Consider the following 23,543-nt stretch of genomic DNA (forward strand, 5'->3'; position numbering starts at 1 on the left):
TTATATCAATTGAAACTTTGATCCTTTCTTCTTGCTTTGCTACAAGACACATACACACACAAAAATGAGCTTTGCTTGTATACATCTATAAGCAACAAAATCGATTTTACTTTGTAGAAAGGATATTATTTTCTTTTTAAAATGGACCCATAGTAAAGTTTGCTACAATTCACTGAATATGTGCTATGTGCCCAGCACTATTCTAAACCATTTACATTTATCAGCTCATTTTTATAATAGTTACATATATTGTGATGATGATGATTATGATGATGATGATGACTACTCCCATTTTACATATGGAGAAATTGGGGTATGAAGAAGTTAAGTAAATAGGCTAAAGCCACACTGCTAATTGGTAGAGGAGTCAGAAGTGTTCTTTCCAGAGCTTTTTTGTTTTTACTTTTTGGGGTTTTTTGTTTGTTTATTTGTTTTTAAATATTTTATTTATTAATTTGAGAGAGAACACACACACAAGCTGGGAGGAGGGGCAGAGGGAGAGAGAGAAGCAGACTCCCCACTGAACAAGGAGCCCAATGCCAGGGCTCAATCCCAGGACCCTAAGATCATGACCTGAGCTGAAGGCAGATGCTTAGCTAACTGAGCCACCCAGGTGCCCCACCAGAAGTGTTCTTAACCACTAGTCTGTACAGCCTATAATGTACCTGGAAGGGCTCATCAGTAAACATAACACAAGTCTTCATCTTTTGAGTGAACAGAGGGTAAATAAGACATGTTGATGGCCTCATAGGCTTCTTGTGAGGATCAAATGAGTTGATACATGTTAAGTACTTAAAACAGTCTCTGCCGCATGATGAGTGCCCACAATGTGAGCCATTTTCATCCACCTCCACCGTCTAGATGCTCATGATATTGTGGAGATGGAGAGCACGGATATATGTGATTTCTGTATATCTACATTTTTATCTGGGGTTGGCCAGTATTTTCCTTCAATGACAGAAGTTGGGAGGGAAGAGCCGGTGACATTAGGTGAAATTTAATTAGCAAATAGACAGGAAGGGAGTATGATGACTGGGGAGACTGCAAATCTTTGCCATTCTTCCACTGACCTGATAGAAAAACGTTTTTACAAGTAGGAAGAAAATGGCTGACATTTACTGTGTTCACCGTGTGCTGGACACTGTGAATAGATTATGCCCTCGAATCTTCCCCATATCCCTTCCAATTATGTACTATTATCCACATTTGGAAGATGAAGCCATGGAAGCCTGGAGAGGCAAGTACTTGCCTAGGGTCCCCCAGCTGGCTAGTGCTTGCTACAGAGCCCATGATTTTAATGATTCTGCAATACCACACATTCCAGCCTTCACTGGGTGAGAGGAGGTGGGTCTGCCGCTATCTAAAGCTTTTTATGAAATGCAGGGCGTAGTCAGGATGGAAACCCTGGTAATTTTTTTAAACTATGTAATTAGAAATCTCTTTTAAGATGATTTTTTTTCTTTTAAATCTCATTCATTTGCTGGATAATTTTTTTGAGCTAACTCTAATAACACCATTTTAGTATAATTACTTGAGATATAGGAGCTTAAGATAGAATTCTTAAGAACAGTGTCTGATTGATGAAGGGTAATTTTGTAGCACAGTAATAGATTTAAAATAAATCCCAGTTGTCAAAACCATTAACACCCAGGATTTGTATACGGGCTGATTGTATGTGTTCATTCGTTTGCTTCACTCAGTCATTCATTCATTCAGTATATAGAGATATCATGAGCCTACGCAGGATCTTGTCTAAGTGAACGTGACAGATTCCAGCTTGCATGGCTCTTCACTCACTGTCATCACAAAGGAGGCCAGGAGTGCAAGTGAAGGCAGGAAATTAGAGGGACGGGCACCTCAGTCCCCAGTTAGGACAAGGAGCCCCAGTGATGAGGCTGGTAAAGTGAGGCCCAAATGGGAATGGCCCAAATAGGAAGAAAAAGCCAGAAGAGCAGAAAGACAGAGGGTTCCAAAGGACAGAGGAGAGTGCATCAGTAGCATTTCCCCCATTTTACTAGTGAAGAAACTGAGTAGAGGAGCCTGGGGAGGTGGGATGGGAAGCAAACATAAGCTAGAGGAAAGAATAACAGGCAGCTTGCCTAAAATCTGCAGAAATACCCAGTTTACATAGTTCTTTATCTCCACGTCTGCAGTTCAGTTTGATGGGCTGATCCATCATCACTGTCCCACTGCCTGATTATCAGGCATGGAAAGAAACAGGTCCAGATCACAGGAGCCACCGTGTCAGCGGCCTGAGAGCAGATTAGAAAGTAATTGTTTTCACTTCTGTGTTCCCCCACTTAAACATTTATCAAGAGGATAAATGGCATGTTAAATGTTCTTACCACTGCTAACCAAAAAACCAAGAAGACTTTTTTGGTTGGACCTTTGCAGTATCTCAAAGGGGAAGCTTAGCTATTAAAGGGCCTTCCACTGATCATCTTACTCTGATCCTTTACATCAGAAGACAAGTTGTGGCTCTCCTTGATCTACTGGGTACTGGGGTAGATGCCTGTGGGCACTTAGAATAGATGTATCTGTGGGCTAAAAATGTTTCTCCTCTTCCTCTTGTGTAAATACTTGAGCATCACTAAAGAGAGACCTTTTCTAAGAGTCACATAGAGCCACAGCACATTTTATCTGCTTGTGAGAAGCTGTCGTATCCTCGTGAAGACACTTCACTTGCGTTGGCCCTCAAGCTGGGACTCCTGTTACCAACTGCCTGGTCCATACTGAGCCACAGCCCCCATTTCACAGATCACCTCTAATTGTACGACCAGGTCACACAGCCCCCACAGCTGGGAGGTAAGAGTGGGGTTGGCCTTCACATCTGCTGCCCCCAGGGGCCTCTCTGTGCCTTGCATATTCCCTAGGGCACAGCCAACAAGGAGTAGCTGCAGAGGCCTTCCTCCATTCATTAAATATTTATTGGGTGCCTACCGTGTGACAGGAACTGTTCGACCTTTTGTCCTGAAACCAGATTTCAAAAGGCAAAACCAGAGAGTCCTTGAAGTGTGGGACCACAGTTCCATGCGGACTGGTCCCTCCCCACCACACCACCTGAAGACAGTCTATTTGCCTAGCAAAATAACACGTCCCCTTGCATCATATCACCTTTTTGAAGGAGTCTGGACTCTTTTTTTTTCCCCCTGCCCGCAGAGAAGTGTGGTGAGCTAAGCTTCTGGATGCACTAAAGTAAATGTCAGGGGTGTTTTCTCAGTGAATCTGACTGGCTGATCTTATTTTTACTTGCAACAGAAAGAATAACTCTGGCCATGCTAACATATAATCCTGAGGTGAGGAAATTGCAGGGCAGGGTGAGGGGGGAAATGCATTTTGACACTCTTCCTTTGACTGATACCATTTATGTGGCCTATCATGAGCCTAAATTAGATTCAGGTCAGATGTACCAGGAAATTACAATGCCAGGAAAAAAGGTGCCTAGAAATGACACCGTGTGCATGGCATTTCAGTGGTGCTGTTGATTGGGGCCATCTTTGATCTCTGTCACCTGCTGCTCAGGAAGTGGGTGACTATCAATTATATAAGCTCTCAGAGGCTCAGAGAGGCATGTCAAAGATGGATCCAGGTCAGAATCTCCATCCAGAATCTGGGAAAGCAATTCTGCTCTTCAATTTAGGGACAACTGTTCAGCTCCTCATAGGTCTTCATTTTATTTAACTGTTTGAGAGCCCATAAGGCTGCCAAGGTGACACAGAGAGGGACCCGTGGAGTTTATGTAGTGGGGAGATAAAGGTACTTTATACAGCCCACAGGATTCTGTAGTCCCCACCAGTATGTGTCATGTGGAACACCGTTCAGTGGAGTGAAAAGCATTTCATGCTCTTGGTTTTTCAAAAGAGGCCTGTCAGCAAGTTTCCCAGAGCAAAAAATAACTGTGCCGTAGTCAAACTTCACTAAGAGTCCTATCCAATTAGATAATGTCATCCCACTGTGAAGAGGAATCCAGGGCTTTGCTAGAATAATAGGATACTAATCACTACCAATAGGATTTGTTAACGCAGACCAGTAGGGTTGAGTTGGGTCTCCTTTACCCTTCATGCAAAGTCTGTCTTCCTTTCTCAGAACCTGTCTGTCCTGAGGTCAGGCCCAGTGAGGAAAAGGTTGTTCTCTGGTGCTTTGCTCAGGCTGAAGGTTTCTAGGATTTAATTCAAAGCAAAAGAAGCAATATTTGTTGAGCATACACTCAGTGCTAGGCATTGTGCTAGAAACTTCCCCAGTGTATGCCTGTGGCAGGCATTGCTAATTGACAACAACAGTCACCCAGTCAGCCTGGATTCAGGCTCCAAATCCTCAGGAAAGAGCTCCTGGCAGCCACAGTCAATCAGTGGGGTTTGGCCCCCATGCATAGGCCATCCAGGTATTTAAAAATGATTTTCTCCAAGACAGAGAGCAAGGCTTCCCATCTCCTCACTTATGCCTTGCTGTGCTCACTGCCCAATAAAGGTCCTTTGTTAAATTTGCACTTGTGTTTTGAGAATGGTACCTCAGGCAGATGTGGTTATGTTTTTTTAAGGAAGTTGGAAAAAACTGGGGCTGCAGAGAGCCATGGCTCTGGGTCAGAGGCTGGCTGAGACAGTTGGCTTTGCACAGCTATAAAAACCACTCTGCGGCTAATTGGCTTTTGAGAAATGGGATGGAACCAGGAAGAATCAAATTAGATCTACTACCAAATTGGCTTTTCTCTGTTTTTTCTCTCCTTTCCTTCCTCCTCCCCCACCCACTTATTTACCTCTCCCTTTGCGTCTTATTGCAGTGATGATATATTTACGAGACTCCGGTAACATGCACTAACTGAGATCTACAACTTTTCTGTGCGCACTGCGGCAGGTTTGATAAGACACTTAAGAAAACTGGCTTAAAAGTGAGACTCCTGCATCTGGTCCTTCCTTACTTTCTTCCCTTACTGGCTGTGTAACCTTGGCTAAACTGATTTCTCAGAACCTTACAGTTGCAGCAGTAACAAGGAGCTAATACCAGCCTCCCCTTCTTGTGAGGACAAAAAGTGATTTCACTGTTAGGTAGATGAGCATAAAATATAGCCCCTGTTTATACTCCATTTGAGGAATTATATTGGCAAAATAGGAATGAAACAAAAATACGGATATGCCTCCTACAGTCAGAGTCATCATAAAGCAAATTGGATATAGACCCCATCATCTGGGGATCATTTTGCCCATCACATGTCCTCTGTCATTGATGGTCCAGACTTGCTCAGAAATTAGGACCATCCCTAGAAAAACCACTTCTCCAAGAAAAGCACTGATTCAAGGGCCCAGTGGTGCTTTTCAGGTGCCTTTGCATGTTAGCACCGTCATGTGTAAGCTTATGCTCTGCTGACATTAGTCCCCATGTGGTGGGTGGAGGGGAAGCCCTCAGTGTCAAGCTGCATGTTAACAAACACTGAATTTTCTTGGTGATGCTTGGGATTTTTTTTTTTTTTAGCTGTACCTTTTAAAATTTTTTATTTATTTATTTTAGAGACAGAAAGTGAAAACATGAGCAGGGGGAAGGGCAGCGGGAGAGGGAGGGAGAGAATCTCAAGCAGACTCCCTGCCGAGCACAGAGCCTGATGTAGGGCTCAATCCCATGACCCTGAGATCATGAGCTGAGCCAAAAGCAAGAATCAGACACTTAACCAACTGAGCCACCAGGTGCTCCCCTGGCTGTACCTTTTTATCTACAAAAATCTCATTGAAATGTCTGTAGGAACTAGGACTCGGCTATTTCTGGAACTCTGTTCCCTAATCCTCTTTTGCCCATTGAAAGAATGGCTTTCTATAAAGCAGTTTTCATACCCCCAGTTTTCTCATTGATTCATTGATACATCAATTCATCCATCCCTTTTTCTTTCCTTGCTTCCTTCCATCCATGCAGTCAACAAATATTTAGTGTCTAGTATGTGCTAACATGGTGCTGGGTGCTGAGTACATGTTTATACACAAGGACAGAATCTCTATTCTCATGGATCAGTATAATTCTTGTGAAGTTCTGATAAAATTGTATTTGTTGATGTACAGATATCCTCTCATAGCAGACAGAGTGCATTGCTAAGCTGGATTCTAAAGCCTGGACGGGGAAAGAACAGAGGAGATCCCAGTGGTGGCCAGTGGGGACGGCTCCCTTCTCTCATAAATCTACCATGTCTTCCTTGGCCTCCGTCCCACTTAATGATATCCCCGGTTATAGATTATTGATTTCTCAATCTTTGTAAAGTGTGAATAGTAAAATTATTTCATTTGTGATTTTTTTAATTTAAAGCATATAAACTAAGTACAATTGATATGCTTACTCTCAACCAGATCATTACCTCACAGCCCCTTTTATCCTGAAATTCTGGGCAAGATTTATTTATTTATTTATTCATTCATTCATTCATTCATTCGGGGGGACTAAATATTTAATTTATTTATTCATGAGAGACACACAGAGAGAGAGCAGCAGAGATACAGGCAGAAGGAGAAGCAGGCTCCGTGCAGGGAGCCTGATGTGGCACTCGATCCTGGGTCTCCAGGATCACACCCTGGGCTGCAGGCGGCGCTAAACCGCTGCGCCACCAGGGCTGCCCCTGGCAAAATTTAGAGAAAGGAGAAATCAATAAAGGTGAGAAGACTCAGAGAACTCAGACAAGGGATGGTCTGTGAATTCAAGCTTCAAAAGATGATTTTAAAAATCTTGACCTTAGATGCCCTGGGCTTCTATACATAACCAGCACATATTCACAAAGAAAACCCCCTGTGGCCACGTGCACTCTGGCTTGAAGCCACAGGGTCTCAGGACCTAAGAAAAGCTGTAGTGGTTGGATTCTGTGTTCCCAGTGTACAGGGCCGGTTCCTTGCTTCTCATGCTGTGTTGGCCCTTGCCAGGGGCTCCCCTGACACTGCAGCTGGGATGCTCCAATTTTGCTTGGTTGATTTAATTTCTCACTCTGGAGGAAGAAAGTGCAATCAATGTTTTCTAATTTGCCTCTAGACTCCTTTAACAGTTACCTTCAGACAGCAAATCTGAGGCACTTTATATCAGCTAAGAGGCACAGAAAAGAGTCCTTTGCAGAGTCACGTGGGACAAAAGGATTTCTCATGCTGGGCCAGTTCTGGTGATTGCTACCATGTTGGGGGTGTCATGGTGGAGAAGCCCAGAGATGTGGTGTTCCAACTGTGTGACCTCGGACAGCTCACTGGATTTTATTTTTCTCATCTGAAATATGAAGAGCTTAAAGTCTCCTCTACTGTTGTTAGCTAGATAATTTTAAGTGGCTAACGGATGAGCATTCTTTATTTACTAATCAGATATTTTCATGGTCTATTCTATTTATGTGAAGTGATACTAGGTTTTCATAATAATGATAATTGTTTCTTTCATTTTATTTGAGTGACATTTTTCTCATGCGGTTTCTTCACTCACAAGCCAAATATGACTCCTTGGCCACCTCATCCCCATGGTACTGAATTGTAAATGCCCCCATCTCCTTTCCAAAGCCTTCTCCCTTGGTCTTTCATTTTGTGACAATCTTAAGGGAAATTCTTCACGTTGTATGTGGGCTGTGCTGGAGTGTGCCATCATGGATAACCACTTGGGTGTTGTAATGTGGGGGTTGGTCCAGCCCAGGGCTTCCCATCCTTCACTCATGCCACATTCATAGCTGTTGCCATGACTGTGGGCCATAATCTACTAATAATCATTTGATATTTTCTTCAGATCAACTGGGTTTATTTTTCATTCAAATAAAATTATTTGTGAAATTTTTATGAATATTTTTCAGTTACCTAAAATAAGAGTAAAACCAGCACATCAAATACAAAGAATTAATCATGACCTTTTACACTGTTTAACCTTTAATTCCCTAGGACCTCAGAGGATCTCTTTTGTCAGAGTTTCAATAAGAGATCAATATAGTCATTTGCTTTCCAGCAGGTTATCTATATACTAAGGCTTTTTAAATTTTTTGTTTCTTAGTCTGGGTCTAGTTTCCTGACCAAAATTGAAAGAAAGGAAAAATTTAAGGTTGGGGAGGCGATCTCTATATTACATTTTTGTAATGGTTTACAAACATTAACAAGCTCAGAACTTTTCTACAATTCAATAGCAGAAAGCAAACAGCCCAATTTAGAAAATGGCAAAGGATTTGAATAGACTTTATTTATTTATTTGTTATATTTTATTTATTTATTTGAATGAGAGAGAGTGTATACATGAGCAGGAGGTAGGGCAGAGGGAGAGGGAAAAGTAGACTCCTCGCTGAATGTGGAGCCCGAATCAGGGCTCCATCCCAGGACCCTTAGATCATAACCTGAGCCAAAGTCAGATGCTTAACTGATTGAGCCACCCACACAACCCCAACTCTTCTCACTTGTAAAAGAACTAACTTTAAAAAATTTGTATAGGAATAGACATTTTTTTAAAGAAGACATACAGTTTAGCCAACAAGTACATGAAATGGCACTCAACACCATTTTGAGTGACTGGTCATCAGGGAAATACAACTCAAAATCATAGTGAGATTTCACCTCACACTTGTTAGAAGGGCTATTATTTAAAAGAGAGATAAAGATAGATTAAGTGCTGGCAAGGATATGGAGAAGAGGGAACCCTTGCGTACTGTTGGTGAATGTAAATTGGTGAAGCCATGGTAGAAAACAGTGTGGACGTTCCTCAAAAAATTAAAAGCAGAACTACTGTATTATCCAGCAACCACCCTTCTGGGTATATATCTAAAGGAAATGAAATTGTTATCTTGAAGAGATATCTGCACCCCCGTATTCATTCTGGAATTATTCACCATAACCAAGATGTGAAAACAATCTAAGTGTCCATTGATGAATGAATGGATCAAAAAACTATGTGTATATTTACAATGTGTATATATATAGTGAGCACACACATAGTGGAATATTATTCAGCCATGAAAAAGAAGGAAGTCCTGCCATTTGTGACAACATGGATGGACCTAGAAGACATTATGCTAAGTGAAGTAAGTCAGATAAATACTGTATGATCTCATTTAAAAGTGAGATTTTTTTTAAAAAGTTGAACCCATATAAATAGAGAGTAGAATGATGGTTGCTAGAGGCTGAGGAGTGGGGAAAATGGGGAGATACTGGTCAAAGGGTAAAAACTTTTAAGTTCCAGAGATCTAATGTACAGTGTGGTGACTATAGTTAGCAATACTGGGTTGTATACTTGAAAGTTGCTATGGGAGTGGAGTTCTAATGTCCTCATAACAAGAAGAATGTGTACTTAGGTGATGGACGTGTTAACTAACCTTATTGTGGCAAACATTTACTACTATGTGTGTGTATCAATCCCACTGTACACCTTAAAATGTTATATGTCAAGAACAAATAGATTATACATAGAACATGTAACAAAGTACTATGTAACTGCTAAAATCGCATTTTTGAAGATGAATGACATGGAAAAAAAAAACATTCAGGCAGCCACCATCTTGAGTTTCTGCTGTGTGTCAAACCCTGTGCTTAATGCTTCAGATGGAAATGACAGCTCTGACCCGAGGAGCTTTCAGTGTAGTGGAAGAGAGAAGTAAATAGGCAAACATGATGCGGCAAATACTCAGAAGAAGGTACTTACCATGGGCGCTGGGACTCCTTCCCAAGGAGGGGCAGCTAACCCAGATAAGGGGGTTCAGAAGGATCACAAGAGCATAGGCACTTGAACCAAGTGGGCAGGAGTTGGCCCTAGTGAAGACCAAGTGAAGGGGCTTTCTAGAAAGAGCAATACACAGAAAAGTAGTGGAAGCTGAGGGTAGTATTTAGGCAGCTTATAAAAATTCATTCCAGCTGGAGATTCAGGTGGCTGGAGAAGGGGTGAGGGTGAGAGAGATGGTACAAAGAGCATATCTCCCAGTGTCCAGTATCCAGGATCTCTGTTTCTCTTGTCACATTTTGTGACATGCCACGGCCATGCTAGGAAGCAGCAGGACAGGCTTCTGATCAGAAATGGCCAACACCAGTGCCTGTGCTCTGAGCTCTGCCCTGACTCATTGATCATCCATGCCTCATTTTCTACATAAAACAGCTTGGATATGGAACCAGGCAGAAATTTAGAGCATGAGTTAAAATAGCCTAAAGTGAGAAAAAGCTCCCATACCCCCCACAAAAGAGAATTAAGTAAAAAAGTTATGTCCATCCAATGGCATCTTGTGCAAGCATTAAAGTGACAGTTATTGACATGAGAAGCATGGGAAAATTTTAATGTAATATTTGGAACTTTTTTCCAATGTAAAATGCTAAATTTCCATTGCAGAAACTTTGAAAATTTCAGAAAAACAATTTTAAAAAATAATCCTACCATCCAAAAATAACCACCATTAATATTTTTGTGTACTTCTTTCTGTGTGGGGCTATATATGTGTGTGTGTGTGTGTGTGTGTGTGTGTGTATACACACAAAAATTAAGCTTGTAAATTATATAGTTTTGTATTTTGTATTTATTTATTTATTTATTTTTTTTTTTTTAATTTTTTTATTTATTCATGATAGGCACACAGTGAGAGAGAGAGGCAGACACACAGGCAGAGGGAGAAGCAGGCTCCATGCACCGGGAGCCCGACGTGGGATTCGATCCCGGGTCTCCAGGATCGCGCCCTGGGCCAAAGGCAGGCGCCAAACCGCTGCGCCACCCAGGGATCCCTGTATTTTGTATTTATTAATTGACACTATGCTAAGCATTTTTCCTGGGTGGCTCAGTCAGTTAAGTGTCTGACTTTGGCTCAGGTCATGATCCCAGGGTCCTAGATTCAAGTCACACATCGGACTCCCTGCTCAGCAGGAAGTCTGCTTCTCCCCCTGTCTCTACCCCTCCCCCCACTCATGTGCTCTCTCTGTCTCTCAAATACATAAATCAATTAAATATTTTTATAAATAAATAAATAAATAAATAAAAGTATTTTCCCATGCATGCCATTAAGTATTCTCAGAAAACATACATTTTAATGCTGGTACAATCCATTTTACAGACAAATAATTACCTAAATTAATAAAAGATAAGAACACAAAGTTGAATGGACTTTGATTATAGCTATGTAAAATTGCATAAGAGACAGATTAATAATGCTAGGGTCATGGGCAATTTTTCTCTAATGTGGTTACTTTCATGACGTCACTTTGTAAAAAATCTTCAACCCGTGGCGTAAGTTCACTCAACAATAAAATTTTTTTTATCATTTTCCAACTGACAGAATTACCAGTGAATGATAAAAATTGTGCTTCAGTTTGACATCCACTCCTGCGTCTGGGTTTGGAGGAAATACCCAGTGACCAAGAAGGAGGGAAATCCAGCGGTGTGTGGTGCCAGCAGATGGCCTCTGATAGCACCCACCACCCCACTCCCACTTGAGAGTTGGAGAATTGCTTTGTCAATGTAAAAAGTAATAAAGACCAGGAGGGACTTGTTTTATGAGGCTGATGTTGTTTCATGTTGATTTATTAACTCTAATTTTTTTTCTTTAGATCATAGTCACAAGCCAAGAGGGAAAATTGAGATTCTAATCAGAGGCTTTGGTGATTCATGCCTCAGAAAGTGGAGTGTCATTTATTTTTTTAAAAAAGATTTTATTTATTTATTCATGAGAGACACACAGAGAGAGGCAGAGATACAGGCAGAGGGAGAAGCAGGCTCCCTGTGGGGAGCCTGATGTGGGATTCGATCCCAGAACCCCAGGATCACACTCTGAGCTGAAGGCAGACACTCAACCACTGAGCCACTCCACTGTCCCAAGTAGAGTGTCATTTAATTTATAATCTGCTCAGGTTTGTATGTGGCACCTCCAACATGATATAGGGAGAGAAATACAGAAGCCAGCCTGTGCCAGCAAGGATTTAATTTGTTAATTGGCTGAGAGGTGATGGAGAAAGGTCAGGGGTCACTGCTCTATTAAAGCAGATCCAAAAGTTCCTTGAAAGAGCTCCAAAATTGGTTGGAAAGTAGTTTTTTTCCTACTCCAAACGAATTTACTTAGCCCTCTTTTAGGAAATGGTTCCGTCATAGATCTATTTGTAAAGAAAGCTCTAGATGTTAGGAAAACAGAGATGCTTAGAGGAAACTAAAATGTCTTCCAGAAGTCACTTTGCATCTGTAATAGGATAGATTATAAAATTACACTCTGTCTTAAAAATAATCCTATATGACGATGAGGACACTTTACTTGATACCATCAAAGCTGTATTAATTTGCCAGGCCCCAGCCCATAGTTTCAGCAACATCCCCCAGCCTGTCTCCTCCCCTCATAGCCATGCACTCAGCTCCAGAAACCCAGTGTGCCAAGCCCCCTGACCACGCAAGGCCGTTTGATACCTTAGGGTGTGGTCTTTGCACGGCCACACCCTTCCTCCAGCCCTGACACTACATCTGGAAAACATTCTTCCTCCTTTAAAACCCAAGAAGATAGCCCCCTTTCCAGGATACCTTCCTTTGACTGCCCTAAATAATGATTCTCTATTTCTCTGAGAGTTTTGAACATTGAGCTGTTGCTCTTGTAGCAAAACCCTGTCATTCATTCATCATGCATTTTCCCCTCCTGAGCCGCTGGAGCTCAGGGGCTGGGTCTCACCATTTCCTTAACCGCCTGGCACATAGTAGACACTCAGTACATTTATATGAAAGCAAGTGCTTCCATTTCATAACACAAGGTTCTCTTATTAAAGTGTGCAAAGGAGTGCAAAGGAGCCTTGAGTCCCAAAGCCTGAGTGGGCTCCCGTTCATCTGAACGACACCTGCACCGCCCCCTTCTTGCTAGAAGGAAAGGGGATGAGGTAAGGGCCTTCTCAAGCTTCTCAAAAAATGCTGATTAATACTCTCTGATTCTCCAGCTTAAAATACACTGAAACCTCTCCCTCTAGTCTAACCTACCCAGCAAGGGAACAGAAATTCACAATGTTATCCAGGTGAGGATTGCGTGCCTGGCAAGTTGATTTAAGTATTTCTGGAGCTTGGTTCAGGCTGCTCTTATCTGCCTAGGAAGAAAAAAGTCTCTAGTAGGTTTCTTGGCCATATTTGACTCAGTTTTATCCCAGAAGAAAACAGAATATTGTGCTTTTTTCCTCAAGTTAAAACCTAGCATTCACCTCTACAGCAGGGTTTTATTTATATGTTAAGTCTTACAGAGAAAGCTTTCTGTTTCTTCATCTTAGTAGAAAATTCATAGGGTCATCTCAATCACCCTCATAATGATAGAAATATATGTAAATATATATATAATATATATATATAATACATATATATATTAGGGTTTCTCAGTCTCAGCACTATTGACACTTTGGGCTGGCTAACTCTGTGTGCAAGGCTGTCCTGTGCATTGTCCAATGTTTAGTAACATCCCTGAACTCCATCCACCAGATGCCAGCCACACCCCAGCACACACTTGTAATCAAAAATGTCTCCAGATGAGACATTTATATAAGAGATATAATGGGGGAAGGGAGGACGACAAAATCATTCCTAGTTGAGAGCCACAGATACACACACACACACACACACACACACACACTAATATATAGAAATACGTGCATGTAATACTTTATTATAATCTCTCTCATATAGCCTTAATGCTTGGCATATTCTGCTTGGCTTGTATTTCTTATATGAAAATCACTTCTTTTAGAGATATTTCTCAGTTTAGAGGTGTTATGTGGTGTGGTGGGGAGGAGCGTATTAAACGACACCTTGGATCACCTGGGTGGCTCAGTGGTTGAACATCAGCTTTTGGCTCAGATCATGATCCCGGAGTCCTGGGATCAAGTCCCACATCAGGCTCCCTTCAGAGAGCCTACGTCTCCCTCTGCCTATATCTCTGCCTCTGCCTCTCTTTCATGAATAAATAAAATCTTAAAAAAAAAAAAAGCCACACCTGAATGAAAAACCTAGTCTCCAAGGAAAGGTGACCAAGTTAACTTTCCTTTTCCAAGGGAAGATACCCCAGGATGTGAAATGGAAATACTACAGAATGTCTGTTTCATAGCTAAGTGCTACTTATAGTGAGGCAGTGGTTCAATATTTGTTCTTTTCAGTTTCCCATCTTTTGGATTCAGCATCCTTTTCTGTAGCTAGATTTGGGGATATGTCAGATTGGAGATGGGACCTTCCTGGAAAGTCTGGCCCATATCCACTGCCTCACAGATACCTCTAACTTGCTTAGCTAGAAGTAGTAGAGGTACAGTTCTTGTATTGCTTACTGCATGACAGACTCTGTGGGAAACTCCAGGCCCATGTTACTTCCTTTAGTCCTTTATCAATAATTCTGTAATGTAGGCATCTGTGAGGAAACAGACACAGAACATTGTACACACACAGCTGTTAAGTGGCAGAGCTCTCTTGACCATTATACTTACTTTCCAAAGTATTGGTGAACTGGCTTATCAAGAACCTCCTATGACTACAGTATGAACTATTTAGATGAATGACTTCTACATTTTTGATAGGATATCATCCACTGCAGGTTGAAAATGAGAGAGGCTAGAAGAGAGGAGAACAGGCTTAAAATTCTCTTAGAGGTGATCAGAAATATGGTTGGGGAAGGCCAGTCCTTTGCCTGCTGGCTACATGTGATATGCATACATTCCGGCTATGGTTTTATATTAATTAAGTGGAAGATGTAATTGGTTTTTTCCAATTTCAAATAACACATGAAAACTCTAAACTGCAGAGTGGCTAGATTATTTCTCCCCAAATTTAAGTTTTCAAATGAGTGATTCTCCCAAAGCCTAGGACCTCCTATGAGTTTCATTTTGTTTTTTTTCTCCCTTTGTGGAAGTGTTATCACAAGCTGACTCTGATCAGGAGCTTTGAGAAATGAGAACTTCCACTTAGGGCATGTGAGACATTCCCAGGGGATCCCAGTGACTCCCACTGCCTCCTGTTAGTGAAACACATTTCCTCCATCATCTTCCAGCTGGACAGCGGGGTTGCCCGCCCCATGGGTGGAGTAGCCTGGACATCTTGTTCTCTTACTTAGTGTAGTGGAGTACATATCTTTTGGCAAAAGATATGTCTTTTGTGGGGGAAGCAGGAGGATGGATTTTCTGATGAAGGTGAAGTCTGGAAAGGAGTGCAAGGCACAGCCAGGGCAGGCCAGCCCTTCCCAGGATTCTCGGCACAAGCCCCAGGGTCTCCATTAATTCTCCTGCCTCCTCCTAACTGAGGAAGACAGCTCTCTTCCTCAAGTGCTCAGGTGTGTGGGATGAAGAAGCTGAAGGTGGAGGGTCAGCAGTGGGGGTATCCCACACACAGGATGTCCAGGACCCTAGCATCATTTGAAAAAGCCCCACAGTTCATCTTGATTGGCCTATCTTCCAGGAATCTCTGCATTAGTCAGATAGACACAAGAGGATGTGGTCCAAACCTAAGGTTCAAAGTTAATGAGGAATGTAAAGAAGTCAAAGATGAACAGTTTGAATTAAGTGAATGACTACATGTTGGGTGTCCATGGGGCTGGCGGGAATTTCCTTAGCATTGGAGGCAGCTTTCATATGCCTGGCCTTCCCCTCTGTGAGTGCGATTTTCTCTGTGGAGAACACTCTTCTGTATCTGGCAGGTGTCTGCTCATCTTCCAAGAGCTCACTGCAGTATTGTTTCTTCCATGTAGAATGGCTCATGTCCCTCTGTGCTCTCCTGCTGTATGCAGTATCCAGTAAATATTTGGTGAATGAATGAATAATAATAATTCCACACTAGCACGTATGCTTTTTATTATTATTATAAATAATCATGGTAAAACAATTGAAACAGTACTGAAGTACATAATCCATTTGTTTGGGGGCCTTTATTCATTCATCATTCACTCAGCAAATATTTCTCGCATACCTACTGAGTTACCAGACATTGTTCTGATAGCTGGGAATACAGGTAGAATGACAGGACAGAGTTTCAGCCTTCTCAAACCTGACACTCACATAGAGCAAGGCAGACAGTAAATGAACAGCAAATATCTAACATCAGATGATAACACACCAAGAAGCAATATAAAGCAGGGCAGGAGGGATTCAAGCTAATGGATGAGGGAAGCCTGGCACTGTTTGAGCAGACAGCTGAGCAGGGGCTGGAAGAAGGTGGAGAGCCAGCAACAGGGATTTCGGGGAAGATGCTCCATGTAGAGGAAACAGCAGGTGCAAAGGCCCTGATGTGACAATGAGTGGGGTGTGTTCGAGAAACTTGGGGCACCTGGGTGGCTCAGTGGTTCAGTGTCTACTTTCAGCTCACAGGTGTGATCCTGGAATCCTGGGATTGAGTCCCACATCAGGCTCCCCACAGGGACCCTGCTTCTCCCTCTGCCTATGTCTCTGCCTCTCTCTGTGTCTCTCATGAATAAATAAATAAAATCTTTAAAAAAGAGAGAGAGGGAAAGAGAGAAATTAAAAGGACAGTGTAGGACATGAGATCAGATAGGTCGGCAAGGGCAAAATCATGCAAAACTTGACTGGTGGTGAAAAGGATCTTGAATTTTATTCTGAGTGAGATGGGAAGCCATTGATCAGGAAAGTGTCAGGATCAGATTTCTGTACTGAGGAGTTGCTTTCAGAGCAATTTCTTCACCCTTCATTCAACTGGCATTCATCACTAGCATTTAGCACTGCCCTAGATCCTGAGGAGTGGCAGGTAAAAGACAAAGTTGGTCACTTTAAGAAGCATGTGGTGTGGTATGGAAACCACTATGCAATTGGATGATGACAGGGCACTGGGTTAGTGTGGTCAGGATGGTGGAGGGCTAAGGACCCAGGGCGAAGAGCCTTAGGACGAGGGCAGGGGAGGAGATTTTGCAGATGACAATTTGGTTAATGACCATCCTAACCTGTGCTATAAAAGCAGGAGTTTGTGTTGCTATGGGGATATGTAACAGGAAGACCTACCCTAGTGTGGGGGAGGAAGGGGGAGAACCTTGGTGGAAAGGATTTTTTTAGACTGAGTTCTGAAGGATGAGCAGTAGCTAATCAGGCTGAGAGGCAAGGTAGAGTCCTGATAAATGCCCAGCATAGGGGCAGGAGCATGATGAGAGAGGAAGCCGGATGGGTTAGTAGGGTCTGAGCACTCAGGCCTTGAAGCCACCACTGGGGTCATTACCTGGAGAACCATGGTGGGAAAAAAAATGTTAAAGAAAGGAGGGACATGATTAGAGTTACATTTCAGGAAGGCAGTCTGGCTGCCTATTGAGAATGTTCTGGAGGGAGGAGGACAGTAAGGTGCCAAGCTGTAGGCTAGATGAGAAAGAGTGTTGTGGGTATGGGGCAAACTGGAGGGTCTAAGCAGTGTAAGAGATGGAGCAGAACCTGGCAGTGGGTGCAGAGTTGTGGGGAGTTGGGGGGGAAGGACGGCAGATGAACAGCTGTGGAAATGGCAGGTGTCTGAACTGTTGAGCTAACTGATAAATTAGGGAGGAAGTACTGAGATGGTCAGTTGGTCTTTGGGCAGGTGAGACAGCTGTAGGGAGATATCCAGGAGGCATGCATGTTCTGGCCCAGAGCCCCATGGAGAAGCGTGAAGAAGGGAGAATTAATGTGCCCATAATTAAGGTCATGGGAATGGATGGGTTGCCGGGAGACAGTGTGCAGAGAGAAATAACCGAGGAACATCCATATTTAAGACCACCTAAAAAAAAAAAAATAAGACCACCTAAGGACGCCCATCAGATGTGTATTTAAACCTCAGACCTTTCGTGGTCTTAGGGCAGCATCAACCGTGGGCACCGGAGATGCTGAGCACCAGTGTGCATTGTGAGGCACCCCTGCCAACAGGGATCCTTATAATGGGAGCCTCCCAGATAATAAATGAGCTTAGGTCTCTACCTGACAAGTGCTTCCAATCACCTTCACATTTCATTTGTTTGGAGACTTCTGCGGGTGAATAGTCTTGTTTTCTGTTTCTTACTTCAGGATTAGAAGGAGTATTTTAGAATGTTTTCTTCTCTTGGCTTTATGCCCATGCTGTATGAGGAGCAACAAAGGAAGATGTGCCTTTTTTTTTCTTACAGACTTGAGCTACAGCCATTCCACTAAATTTATACTAGCAGCATTTCAAGGAGGAAAGGGCTGTGAGAAGAGTGGGGGAAGGTGGTCAAAGGGTACAAACTTCCAGTTATAAGATGGATAAGTTCTAGAGATGTAATGTATAGCATGGTGACAATAATTAACAATATTGTATATTTGAAAGTTAAGAGAGTAGATCTTAGGGATCCCTGGGTGGCGCAGCGGTTTAGCGCCTGCCTTTGGCCCAGGGCGCGATCCTGGAGACCCGGGATCGAATCCCAAGTCGGGCTTCCAGTGCATGGAGCCTGCTTCTCCCTCTGCCTATGTCTCTGCCTCTCTCTCTCTCTCTCTCTCTCTGTGACTATCATAAATAAAAAAAAAAAAAAAAAAAAAAGAGTAGATCTTAAAAGTGCTCACCCTCCCCCCACCACACACACACATATACACACAAGTTGTAACTTTGGGAGGTGATGGATGTGTTAACTAACTTTATGGTGGTAATCATTTCACAAGATAGACACATATTACATCAGTACACTGTATACCTTAAACTCATACAATATTAGGGGCACTTGGGTGGCTCAGTGGTTGAGTGTCTTCCTTTGGCTCAGGTTGTGGTCCTGGAGTCCTGGGATTGAGTCCTGCATCAGGATCCCCACTGCTTCTCCCTCTGCCTATGTCTCTGCCTCTCTCTGTATGTTTCTAATTAATAAATTAATTAAATATTTAAAAATTTAAAAAAAAGAATTGACTTCACTGGCCCTTCCTAATCCTGCAGAGGTCTGTATAAACTCACATGACAGTGCGTGCAATGCCAGGCACACTACCCTATATTAAGTCCTCATGGAATCTTACTGTTATTATTGTTGTTTTGCTACTATTACTTTATTGTACTTGAATGTTTCTTTGCCCCTTCCAGACAGGGACTAAGTTAAGGATCTTGATTATTTTATATTCTTGGGACTAGCAGAGTCCTTGACACAGGGTAGAAATAAAGTCTTTTATATTGATTTCTAGTTGGCTGATTATATTAGTTATATTTTCCCAGTTGGAGTGTAAGCTTCTTAAAGACAGGAATGGTGTTGCCTGCTTCTTTACTTACCAAAATGCTAGCCCTGTTCTGAGCACATGGTAGTTACCTGCTTGTATTCATCTAAAAACTGGCAGATTGAAATCACTAGTTTTACCGTTGTCAGTTGGAAAAGAGCATAAAAATTATAACATTTCATGACCTCCTATCCCAGCAGCAGTAGCAGTGTCAAGCCCACCTCATTGAAATGCACACCTGTAAACTGTAAAAATTATGAGCCTTTTACACCTTGGAGACATTGCGGTCAAAACTGAAGACACACTCCTTGTTTTTAAATATTGCTCTTTGATCAGGGTATTAATATTCATAAAGCTCTTGAAAGGAGACTGTCATTAGGTATTAAAGCCATTACCGCTGTCACTGGGTTTCAAAGGGTTGCCACAGAGATGCAATTGCCCCTGTGCTTCCACTACTCTTCAGATTAACTGCATTCGGGTTTGAGTTCTATCGTTCGTTTGCAGACCTGTGCTCCTGAAACCAAGAGGTAGTGATTAGAAGTACAGAAGTCAGGAAAGAATGCTTAGAAGGAGTGTCGAATGCTTGGAATTCAGTTTAGGGAGGTGCATTTTCTGTGCACTTTATGAGGCTAATGTTACTGAGAATAGAACGCCGCCACCAGAAAACTGTCAACTTGCTGCCACATGAACGCTACCATACACACCTTATTGGGAATTGGTATTGAGGAGAGGCTACACTGTTTGTTTTCCAAGTGGGTAGTTTGTATTTTTTGACATTTGATCCCAGTGACTTTCACATTAACAAAAGTCAATGGGTGCTATAGAAAGAATCGTCTTTGGCAAAACTCAAGACTTCCTTTTCTCTCAAAACACCTTGGAGAAAGCTGTCCATAGGAGCTTCAGGAACCACAGAAGCCCAGTTGGTTCATTTAGAGGGATTTGGTTTCTGCAGAGTGATCTGCATCTTGATGGATTGTATGGACAGACAAGTCTAATATTTTTTTTAAATAAAAACCAAATAATCAGTAAACTTGGAATGATATGAGCCAATATATTCTCTGTTGATATGAGTTGATAAGGTGAGTTGTTTGGGTGCCTCATTTTGTAATCACATGACTCATAACTCAGATAGCCTTTTCTACTTTTGAATTTAAGAATTTTTAGAAGATTTTATTTATTTATTCGTGAGACACATACAGAGAGGGGCAGAGACATAGGCAGAGGAAGAAGCAGTCACCCTATGGGGAGCCCTATGGAGGACTCGATCCCAGGTCCCCAGGATCACTCCCTGAGCCAAAGGCAGATGCTCAACCACTGAGCCATCCAGGTGCCCCAGGAATGTTTTTTATTTCAGAAAATAGAATATAGACCTTAAATTGGATCTTGATGAAAATTCTTTTAATGCTGAAACAGCTTTTCACTTGTAATCATTTTAGAAGAGGCATTTTGACAGTATCTCCTTTGCTGGTGATAGTAGAGGAGAAATTTAATAGTAAAATCTTTTTAATTTCAAAGTCCATTTTGAGTGGATGGGGAAAACAAATCATTTTTAACTGAAAAAATGACAAGTTGGATAAATTTAAGCCTGCCATGTAACCACAAATACAGAGAACGTAATTCAGATTTTAATTATCTTGCCAAATTCGGGTGACTTTATGTGTATAGAATAAGATAGACTTGAGACTTGTGTATGTGTGGAAAGTGTTGTTAGTAAGCAGACTGGCTCAGACTATGGAACCTGCAGATGCTTAGAGCAAAGATTCACTGGAGGCTTTTAAGGACAATGAGGTGACTTTAAATTCTGTGCAAGACTTAGAAGACTGTTATTTCCAAAATAGCCGTGAAAGTTTTGTAAACCACACCTTTGGGAATTGACATTGATAATGAATTTTACAGTAATTGTTTTGTGTGATGATCAAGTCTACCAATACTGTTTTATCAGACTGCTTTTAACTTCATTATTTGTAACTCAATGTTTTAAAAAATCATTATAATTTTAAGCCCAGAATTAAATTTTCTATTTAGACAAATCTAGTATATCCTCCTTGCAATGGACTAAAGACTCCCAATGTTTTGTTTGTTTTTTTTTGGGTTGGCTTGGTTTAGTTTTTGTAGTCCTTAACTCGATCTTTAAAAGTTTTGACTAACAGCAGAAATTCAAAATAGAATCAACAAAATCTGGGATATTTTGAAAGTGTCGGTAATATTTACACTATAAAGTTTAATTTTCTTTCTCTCCCAGTACAAGACTTGATAAAAATTGCCTCTGAATTGCATTTAATGTTTGATTTGACCTTACAGTAGCAATCCAATTCCTTCTTAACGTACATGGAAATATTATTCGATCTACTTTGGAAGTACAAGCCAGTCCAAATGCTGGTTTTAAAAAAAATAATCAAAACACTAATTGAGATAATTATCACCTACCAAAAAAAAAATCTTAGAGGGGACATAATAGAAATGGATATCGTGCTAATCATAATCACCTTAAAAGATCCCCTGGACCCATAAATCATAAGTTGTAGGACTGGTAGATCCAACTAGATCCCAAAACCAGCTTTAGTCAAGACTCCAGCTGACTCTGGACTCCATAACATATGTAGATTCATTCATTATAGACTAGTAGTGAACTCTCCTTGATTATGTAGCATAATTAGTTCTCCACCTGAGGTTTCTGCTTACCCAAGTCCCAAGCATCCTTTTCTGAGGAAAGGGTACTTTCCTTCCTGTATAACAGTAACATCACTTTTATAGTCATGCTAAGATGTTCCCCAGAGCCATGCTATTCAAAGAGTGATCCTTAGACCCATCAATGAACTCTTTATAACCGATCTGCAGTGAATTAAAGGAGTTCACACTACAGTATAAACCAACCACATCACTAAACACACAATTCAGCTCATCTGTTGATCATAACAGCTTCCTTAATGAAGAAAGCAAGTGCATTGATTTATATTCTGGGGGAAGCAAAGTGCCAGTGTTCTCTGTCTTAATGTTCTCTTTCTGACTTGCACAGATTTTCTCTATACTTTGGAAAGTTCTGCTCAGAATGCATAAAATAAGAGAACATAGGATTTTTGTAGAGCACTATTTATAAAGAGCAACATGATATATTCCACATATACAGAGTTTATAGTATCACAGTTATTATTCAGTTTACTTCTTTTTCATGAAAGATACCTTTATGTTTCTGTGTTGCATGAACTTGTATATAAACTTGATTTCCTAGGGCACCTGGGTGGCTCAGTGGTTGAGTGTCTGCCTTCAGCTCAGGTCATGATCCTGGGTCCTGGGATCAAGTCCTGCATGGAGCTCCCCACAGGAAGCCTTCTCCCTCTGCCTATGTCTCTGCCTTTCTCTGTGTCTCTCATGAATAAATAAAATCTTTTAAAAATAAATAAATAAACTTGATTCCTAGGCATATTAATAAATTTAATAATATCATTCTGCAATGTTTCTTATATTAATAGTTATTGATGAATCCTTACTACAGTGTTATGCCCAGTGCTTTGCATTCATTGGTATATCTTGTCCTCCCTATGACCCTCTGTGGTAAGAATTTTTATCATCTTCTTTTTAGAGTTAAGGAAACTGAGACTGAGATTAATAACCTACCTAGTACCAAACAGCTCATCAGTAGTTATAGCAGTGATTCAAAAGTAGGTCGGCTTTGCTCAGGGCCCTTGCTCTTAGCCATTCACAAGCCCCCAAGGGCCAGCCGGATAACTGACAAAAGAGTGAATGAGTTTCTGATTCTGGCAACATGGGGGGCAGAGTTCATATCATCTCCTTTAGCTACAAATAAGTAGAAAAGTTGGTTAAAGCACACTTTTTAAACATGTCCTAACAATTGAGATCAGAAGAAAGAAAAGAAAAAGGAAAAGAAAAGAAAAGAAAAGAAAAGAAAAGAAAAGAAAAGAAAAGATAAAGAGTCAGCAGGTGCAAGAAAGGAAGCAGGAGCTCCTAGGAGCCAGATGAGAAAGTTGCTGTTAGGGTCCTGGGATCGGGGTCTGGAAATAGACCCTTGTGTTAACTCCCATGTACGCAAGGACAGCAGATGTGACTGACCCGGTGCATGCAGGAAGCTAAAACTTAAACCCCATACAAGGCTGAGCTCCTCAAAGGTTAACCTTTTTTCAAGAGGGGACTTGAAAAATCCCATCTGCCAAGTTCATTCCACATCCTGGTGTGGGGTGTGGATCTACCCCAGCAATGCAGAAGTCTGGAGAGATTACCTATACCTGAAGAGTTATAAGCTGTCACCTTGATGAAGCGCTGTGACTTCTTTTCATTCTTTCAGCATTGCCAAAAACACTCTTGACATAACACATGGACATTTTAGAACACCAAAGATGAAAGGAACATTTTAAACATAACCAGAAGGGGGAAAAAATAAGTAACTGAGAAAGAGGACAAACTGCCATCAAAGGAAAGACAATTCAGCTGGCACCAACTTCTTTTTCAGCAACACTAAAGACTTAAAGACAGTGAATTGACATCTTC

General features: G+C 41.5%; 1 protein-coding gene and 1 long non-coding RNA gene across 13 annotated transcripts in view; one reads left to right on the forward strand and one right to left on the reverse strand.

Annotated features, from left to right (window-relative positions):
* APBA1 (amyloid beta precursor protein binding family A member 1) overlaps window positions 1–23,543 on the forward strand; it is a 197,490-nt gene that overhangs the window by 68,823 nt on the left and 105,124 nt on the right. The window lies entirely within an intron of this gene.
* Window positions 15,786–23,543, reverse strand: part of LOC112644748 (uncharacterized) — a 29,234-nt gene continuing 21,476 nt past the window's right edge. The window contains exons 5-8 of one of the 6 annotated variants that reach the window (XR_007401186.1): window positions 22,656–22,835; window positions 19,436–19,554; window positions 17,814–17,951; window positions 15,786–16,615 (exon numbers count right to left, since the gene is read on the reverse strand). This is a non-coding gene — a long non-coding RNA (uncharacterized LOC112644748). Of the gene's footprint in view, window positions 17,617–17,813; window positions 17,952–19,278; window positions 19,555–22,655; window positions 22,836–23,543 lie in introns of all 6 variants that reach the window. The other 5 variants (XR_007401190.1, XR_007401187.1, XR_003126703.3 and 2 more) reach the window with 5 other exon arrangements.

The sequence above is a fragment of the Canis lupus genome, chromosome 1, assembly GCF_003254725.2.
Source record: "Canis lupus dingo isolate Sandy chromosome 1, ASM325472v2, whole genome shotgun sequence".
Lineage (NCBI taxonomy): Eukaryota > Metazoa > Chordata > Mammalia > Carnivora > Canidae > Canis > Canis lupus.